Source organism: Humulus lupulus, chromosome 9 (genome assembly GCF_963169125.1).
Source record: "Humulus lupulus chromosome 9, drHumLupu1.1, whole genome shotgun sequence".
Classification (NCBI taxonomy): domain Eukaryota; kingdom Viridiplantae; phylum Streptophyta; class Magnoliopsida; order Rosales; family Cannabaceae; genus Humulus; species Humulus lupulus.
The window spans coordinates 30,982,296-30,991,501 of NC_084801.1; the positions used below are offsets into that span (position 1 = coordinate 30,982,296).

At 32.5% G+C, this 9,206-nt stretch overlaps 1 pseudogene; it reads right to left on the bottom strand.

Annotated features, from left to right (window-relative positions):
• Window positions 1–5,785: 5,785 nt before the first annotated feature.
• LOC133801557 (cannabidiolic acid synthase-like 1) lies at window positions 5,786–7,616 on the bottom strand (annotated as a pseudogene).
• Between the last annotated feature and the right edge of the window lie 1,590 nt (window positions 7,617–9,206).

Sequence of the window (9,206 nt, forward strand, 5' to 3'; positions counted from 1 at the left end):
TTTTTCAAAAAACTTTGTGCACGGACTTTGAATGTGAAAGACCTTGAGAAGATGGAGACAGACATTATCACCATTTTATGCAAGTTGGAAATGATATTTCCTCCAGCATTTTTCGATATTATGGTGCATTTGGTTTTGCACCTTCCGAAAGAGGCAATTCTTGGCGGTCCCGTGCACTTTAGGTGGATGTATCCCATTGAACGTTCGATGGGAGTTTATAAACAATATGTAAGAAATCGTGCACGTCCCGAAGGTTCAATCGCAGAAGCTTACGTGGTGAACGAGGCTTTAACCTTTTGCTCAATGTACCTGCGGGGGGTTGAGACTCGATTCAATCGACCTGAGGAATGACGATCGCGTTGAATCCCAACCAAATCGGGAATATTCTATTTATAAGGCTGTTGGTCGTCCATTTGGTAAGAAATCAAATATGCTCCTCAATCCGCAGTTAAAGCAAAAGGCTGAGTGGTATATCTTGAACAATTGTGCCGAAATTAAGGAGTACCTTAGGTGTGTTTTCTAGTATTTTTTCAATAATGATGCTTGGTTTATATACGGAGTAAATGCCAAAATCATAGTTTTTTTGTTCATTTGTAGTGAGCATATGGATGAATTAAGAAGACGGGGGGGCTTGAATCTTGAAGTTCAACAAGAAACTGATTTTCCTCAGTGGTTCAAAGAAAGAGTATGTATATTAGTCAATTCTTTTCTGAAACCCCAATTAGTCAATCCAAAACTAACTTTCAATGTTAATGTTGATAGGTGAACGGTTTGCATGAGTCAACACCTACTGAAGTGAATAATGAATTGTATGCTCTCGCAAACAAATCAAGCGGCACCGTGTATTCATATCCAGGGATGATAGTGAATGGTGTGAAATTTGTGACTCGTGGTCGTGATATGAAGCTTAAAACACAAAATTGCGGTGTAATGGTGCCAAGTGAGGAAGGAGTGAACTACTATGGAGTTTTGGAAGAAGTAATTGAATTGTCCTACTTGATGGGTTACAGTGTTGTCCTATTCAAGTGTAGATGGTTCAATACAAGTAGAATTAAAGTGGAATCCAATTTTACGAGCGTATATGTGAAAGAAGAATGTTATAAAGATGATCCTTTCGTTCTCGCATCTCAAGCGAAGTTGGTGTATTATCTTCGAGATGTGAAAAATGGGGATGATTGGAGGCTCGTTAATGAATACATTCCAAGGAATGTATGGGATTTCACAAATTCCGATGTTGATGATACTGAGACCACAAATGATATACCAATATTGCAAGAAGTTAATTCTTCTTCATTTCAGTTGTGGGTAGAACTTCCAATTTTTGATAATCTTCAGTATGATCGGGTTGATGTCAATGCCACTGAAGTGCACAACGTTGATGATTTGGTTGGCGAAGGTTCAGATGAATTTGTTGTCGATGATGAAGTTGAATTTGAAGACGACACGTTGGTCGAGTATGAAGACGATGAGGATGACGATAATGTTCTAGTCGATAGTGATAGTGATAGTGATGTTCGTAATGATGTTGTAGTTAGTGATGATGAGGACAGTGATATGTAATTTAAACAAGTGTATGTAACTTTTTATTTAATTCAATGAAAAGTTTATTTATTATCATTAATTAATGATAGTATTAGATATAGGTACACATGCACCTATTGGATGCTTTGGGGATAGTCAATGTATTCATGTACTGGTACTCATTTTTTCAATATATTTGATGAAATATGTTGAAAAAATGGGTAGTCGCACATGTCTGCTTACTATCTCCAAGGGATCTATTAGGTCGGAATAGGGTAGGTTGGGAAAGACAATAAGTAATAAAATGTTAATTCAATAACAAAAAATAATAGTGATGCACCTAGTGGATGCCTTGGGGATAGACAATGTATTCATGTACTGCTACTCATTTTTTCAAAATGTTTGATGAAATATTTTGAAAAAGTGTGTAATCGCACATGTCTGCTTACTATCTCCAAGGGATCTACTAGGTCGGAATAGGGTAGGTTAGGAAAGACAATAAGTAATAAAATGTTAATTCAATAACAAAAAATAATAGTGATACACCTAGTGGATGTCTTGGGGATAGACAATGTATTCATGTACTGCTCCTCATTTTTTTAAAATGTTTGATAAACATTTTAAAAAACTGAGGAGAAGTACATGACTTCTTACTATCTCCAAGGGATCCACTAGGTCGGAATAGGGTAGGTTTGGAAATACCATAATGAATAAATGTTAATTTTATAACAAAAAACAATAGACATACATAATTTGAATTAGTTAATTAATGAATATTTTAATGTAGAATGGCCGAAACAAGTAATGACACAGGTGGTGGCTCCAAGAGAGGCAGGGGAGCTTATTACGGTGCCAATATCGAGAAGGAGCTGGCCATCAAAAAAGTTACTCATTTGAAAGTAGAGTTTGATAAAGAAACTGGAAAAGCTATTCAAAAGTACGGCAAGTGGTTCAACAATTCTATGGCTCGTTATTTGCGTAGCACCGTACCCCCAACTACACTAGCTTGGGAACAAGTAAAACCAGCTGATATCGAAGTTATTCGAAAGAGACTATCTGTAAGCATTCTTTAAACCTTTAATAACTCATTATTGAATATTTTGTCTATCTTCAAAATATTTTAACAAATTCCAATTTTAATTGTGATTTTAGGAAAAATTCATTTATCCAGAAGACAATCCAGTAATCAACGATGCCATGGTAAGACAAATGCAAAAACATCTGACTGATTGGCGCCACACGATGAAGAAACACTGGGTAGATGTTGGAGGAGAGGTGGACAATGAGAGAGCGAAGTCAAAACCTTTTGTGTCGATCACTTCTTCTGATTGGGCAGTTCTGTGTGATTTTTGGGTTTCTGATTCTCACCAGGTATGCCGTACATTTTACATTAATTTTTAATTATAAAATTACAATTTAGATTAATGAGTACTGTTTTCTTTTTGAAGCGTATATCGAAGAAAAATAAAGAATCTCGAGCTAAAATGACCATACCAGGAGGACACGGTTCCAAATCCATCGTTGCCCATGTTTATGATCACGTAAATTATAATAACTTATATCCTTACATTTACGAAAATATTATAAATGTCACAATGTTTAAATAATTTGCTTTTTTAGATGGACCCATCTACTGGCCAGCTCCCGAGCATGATCGACACATTCGAGCACCTGCACAAGAAGAAGGATAAGTGGATTAGTGATGCAGCGGCGACAAAACATGTAAGTTGCATAACCTTAACTAATTTATGATCATTTAACTTTAAAAAAGTTTAGTAAATAATTAATAAATATTAATTATTAATTGTTGTTGTCAATTAGTAATTATTTATTAATTATTAATTAAATTTTTAACAATGAAATCTTTATAATCTATGTGCCAATATTTTTATGATTAATGATTGTGGACTAAGATAAAAAAAAAGAATGTAACTAATGTTGTCCCCGTATCAGGGAGCTTGCGGGCTAAAGTAAATTTGGTCATGAAAATCCATTTCTGACTGAAAAACATGCAAATGTAGTTGATGTATATGTTTGGAGACGTAAATTCCCCATTAATGGAATTAACTGTACCTACCGTATATATCAACAACATTTTCATGATTTTCAATCAGAAATGGATTTTCATGACCAAATTTACTTTAGCCCACTTGCTCCCTGATACGGGAACAAAATTAATTACATTCTTTTTCAATCACTTGTCTGCAGTCATTAATGATAGGATGTTGGCAGATAGATAATAAAGTTATATTTTATATGTTGTTATATTAAAAATTTATAAGTTAGGTTTTCAAATAATGTTATATTGGAATTCGAAATACGTGCTTTTTATTGTGCAGAATGAGATGACCGAACGTCGAGCATCGCAGAGTACGGCCCCTGCATCATCTGCTGCTTCTTGTGTCGGCGATAATGTCAACGGTCATTTCCCGCCTGATATGGATATTGTCACGGATGTCCTTGGACCCCGCTCGCGTTATAAGAAAGGGTTTGGGGGGTTGCCTAGGTTGAAGGCAATTGGCGCAAAGAGGGCAGCATCTTCGTCAACTTCTCAAATGTCCGGGCAATTGCCACCTAAAGTGGACACCATTTTGCAGCAAAATCAGGACATTATGCTAGAAAATCAGAACCTAAAGAAGCATACGACTAAACTTGAGAGTCGTCAACGGCGTCAAGATCTCCTGCTCAGTGCTTTGTTGAAGCAGGTTGGTCAATTGGCTCCTGGTTTTACTGTTGACTTACCAGACCAGGATTCGGACGAGGACGATGATGCTGATGGGGGCGGGAATGATGAGGCGGCCAGTACTCATTTGTAGAACTTTTTTTCTATTTATTTAAATTTTAATTTATGAGACATTTATTTTACTAAATTACTTTTATATTTTCATGTTTGGTGGAGACAATAAATATTAATAGTTGTAATTTTTTGTTTATTTATTTATAAAATTTTAATTTTATTTTTATTTCTAATTAAATAATATTACTAAAAAATTAAATAATTATTAATATATTAAAATTGAAAATTATTAATTAATATTAATATATTGAAAATAATATTAATAATTTAATAAAAATTATTATTTTAAAAATACTTTTACCGGCGCAAAATTACGTCGGCAAAGAGTTTCAATCTTACCTTCACATATACACTTTTACCGGCGCAAAAATGCGCCACTAAAAAATTAAACTATTGCCGGCGCATTATTGCGCCGCTAAAAGTGTTTTCCACAATATCGTGACAGATTTTTTTACCGGCGCATTTATATTTTCACCGGCGTATTTTTTCGTCGCAAAAAAGTCCATTGCCGGCGCATTATATTTGCGTCGGCAAAAGTGACATTAGCGACGGAGATACGACGCAATTCTTTGCCGGCGCAAAATTGCGTCGGCAAAAACTCCATGGTTTTTGCCGGCGCAAAACCATACTTTTGCCGGCGCAAATTTGCGCCGGCAAAAGTCTCCTTTTTTGTAGTGGCTACTGAGCTTGTTAAACAAATAGTGGAGATCGAATATAAATCTTAAAATAAGCTCATTATAAAAATAGTATTTTTATTATTATTTTTCGAAAAATTAATGACTATGGTTCTCGAAATAATTGTAAAATTAAATTTTTAAAACCAAAGTTCAATAATTTCCTATTAATTCTAAAGTGTCACATTGAAACAAATTCAATTAAATTTGAATTAATTTGCTGCTAATCAATGTTCAGGTTTAACTATTATAATGAACCTATACAATTATGTCCAACTAAGGCAAATGTACCTTAACAATTGGGCTTGCATGGAGGAGGGCTTTGTCCAGTATGTCGTCCCTACTACTAAGGCCACCATACTTCCATACAAGGTCCAAAAGACAGGAATTTAAACCTTCGTTTTATTAATTGTTATTAATTGATTAGGCCCACTATAGTCATGCAAAACAAATGAGCCTCATAAGTGGAATCACTCACAAGAAGAGAATTTAAACTTTACATTTTATAATGGGCCCAAATAAAATCTATCAATTTATGAATATTTTATTTGGAAAAATCCTTATATCTAGCAAACATATGGGCCACTATATGCATCTAAGCCCAATTGCAAAAATACCACATATAGTGGAAACAGACATGTTATAATTGGATGGGCCTAATCATGATACTATATGAGCAAGTCTATGTATTTATGCAAAAATACAACAATTTATAGATACTATGTGGTGTTTGACACCTTAAGGTGCCAAATAGCAACAATCCAAATAAAATAAAGATAAAAGAATGGAACAGTTTGTAGAAGCATGTAAGAGTTACTAAATTTATATATTTTACATTATCAAAAAGAAAGGGAATTTATTTTATATTACATATATGAAGAAACAACCACATATATTTATCTTATAAATAGTAAAATACGTCGTTCATATATATATATATATAAATATAGACTATAACATAATTACTACTAGTAATAATAATAATAATATATTTATTTAGAGACCTCGCACTGAAAGAGGTGGGATGCTTTGTTCGTTCCTGAAGAAATTAGTGGGATCAACCTTCGTTTTCACATGAACTAACCTCTTAAAGTTTTTATCGAAATACTTTTTTCCCAAATGCTTGCTTGTCCATAACTAGTAGGACCATTTTTGTTATTTGTTCCCAAATCAAAGTCCCTATAATTGAGATATGAAGCTCTTGGACTTTTAGACACAAAGGGAGTCATGTAATTGTAAACACTCCGAACCCAGTTCAGATGTCTTTCACCTTCTTCTTCTTTCTCCCATTGAGACAAGTACAAAATTTTGTAAATGAATCCAACTCGGTGAGGGAATGGAATTGCAGATTCAGGAATCTCGTCCATTTTACCACCATACGGGTACATTTGAATCAATCCCAATCCTACATCTTCATTATATAACTTCTCCAAAAGTTTGACTATTACTGTTTCTGGTATCGGCTTCCTAACGTAGTCTAGTTTTGCCTTGAAAAAACCCTTTTCTTCATTTGTTCTACCAAGCAAGACTTCCAATTTATCCCCACTTGAGAATCCGTTGAAGTAAAAGATCATTTCGATCCAGCTTGCTTCGAAACAATCTTTTCTTTTCACATCCAACTCAGGAAAGCTCTTTTCCATCAAAGCAAGTAAACCATCCATTCCACCAAAGAAAATAGAGTAGAATGAAGTTAGTATTGCCGTCTTGTTCTTCCCTTGTCCATCAGTAGAATTCATAGTTGTGAACCTTACAAAGATTAATAAATCTTTGTCAAACTTGTGAGCAATATTTTGCCACTTGTTGTAAAGCTTCACGGTTTCATTTATCTCCAAGTTCTTATTAATGGAGACTATAGTAACCTTTGATGGGACAGGAACCAATCTAATTTTCCAAGCAAGAATGATTCCAAAGCTTGCTCCTCCACCACCACGTATGGCCCAAAACAGATCTTCCCCCATGGATTGTCGGTCAAGAACTTCTCCATCAACATTGACTAAGTGAGCATCAATGACATTATCAGCTGCGAGCCCATATTTTCGCATCAATGCTCCATAGCCTCCTCCACTGAAGTGCCCACCTACGCCAACGGTATGGCAATAGCCAGCAGGAAAACTGAGATTCTCATTTTTCTCAGCAATCCTATAATACAGTTCTCCAAGGGTAGCTCCAACATCAACCCATGCAGTTTTGTTATCTACGTCAATGGTGATGGAACGTAGGTTTCTCATGTCTACTATGACAAATGGGACTTCAGACACATAGGAGACACCCTCAAAGTCATGGCCGCCGCTTCGGGTTCGAATTTGCAAGCCATATTTCCTGGAGCATAGAATGGAGGCTTGTACATGGAAGGAATTTAATGGTGTAATGATAATCAGTGGTTTAGGGGTTGAAGGAGAAGAAAATCTGTTGTTTTGTATAGTCGAGTTTAGGATGGAGATATACAACGGATCATTTGGAGTGTAGATGAGTTTGGCAATGGTTGTACTGTTTGAGATATATTGGGAGAAGCATTGAAGGAAATCAGCGTGAGGATCAGCTCGAGTAGATCGGATTGAGAATGAGAGAAGAGAAATATTGACTATTTTGCAAAGAAACCAATAAGAGAATACTGAGTGCTTCATTTTTCTTTGGCCCTAAGTTTTGCATTACCATAAGCTGAGACTTGCACAATATATACACTTTTATTTATGGGAAAAGTACACAAAATTAATTTATCATTTTATTAGGAGGAAGGAACCATCGACTTTCCATATATGAAGTCACCTCATTGATTTTCAATTTTTAATTTTACAGTAAACTTGAAGTTTTCAAATAAGATAATTAATTTATATATATATATATATATATTGGATGAAGATAACATTACAAGATTTGAAATAAAGAAATTCAGATTTTATTACCTTTCATTAGTTTTTATATTGGAAAAATTACAATATTTACGCTAATGTTAAAAAAATATCGTTTTTTACAGTAAACTGAAATAATTACACATTTACCTTAAAATTTGTTCTTAATTCCCGTACAACACTTCTCTTCCCCTCAAAATTTATTTAACCAATCCTTAAATTATTTATATCTAAATAGATGTCTATATATATTTATATAATACAGGCCACTTATCAAGTGCAAAATAAATAAATATATATATATATTTATTTATGCATATATATATATATATATGATAATATCTCACTTTTCTTTTTCTATTATGTACACTTCTGTTTTTTTTTTTCTTTTGTCTTTTTTTCGTTAGTAATTTTAGTTCATCTCCATATTTTTTTATGCTAATAATAATAATTAAATATGAGGTTTTCACTTTTTTTTTTTTGCTCTCCATTAATATTACTTTTTATAATTAATTTGTTTATGCTATTTTTATTTAAATTGATATAAATGATCTTTCAATTTTATTATATATATATTCATAAATTTTTGTAACATATATTAATGGTAGTAGGAAAGATAGTGATAAAAAATATTTTATTATTTTGAAAATTATAGCTAGTCAAATCTGAACACTCAATGTTAAACTAAAATCTTAATCTAGTCAAAATTTAAGCTTTGTTGCAAAAATATATTTTAAAGTTAAAAAATTAGTTTTGTAAATTTTTGTAACAATCATGTTAAATAAATTTATAAATATTTATGTAAATGTTAGTTACAAAAATAAACTTCTTGATTGTGAAATTAGTTTTGCAAACTGTTGTTACAAAAATATAAAACTTGTTTACAAAATTATTGTAATTCACTAACTGCATTTTTATATAAATATATATATAATAAAGTGTTTTATAAATAATGAATATTTTAAATTTATATTTTTAAGTTGTATAATATAAATTTGATGGTTCCTGTAATTTTTTGGTACAATATTGTAACATATGAAAAAATATAATATTTTAAAGTAAATTTTGGTTACAATTTCTTAACTATAAATTATTTTTGTAAATGTTAGTTACAAAAATATTTTTCCTAGTTATGAATCTAATTTTGTAAACTATTGTTACAAAAATAAAAAATTAGATACGAATTTGTTCGTAAGTTTTATGTACAAAAAACTACAATTCTAAAATTGATTTTTGTAAATAGTATTTACAAACATGTAACAGATATTTACAATTTTGTAACTGATATTTACAAGTTTGTAAACGTTGATCACAAAAAATTGTATTTTATCACTTTTATTTACGATTTAAAAGTCACTCTGTATT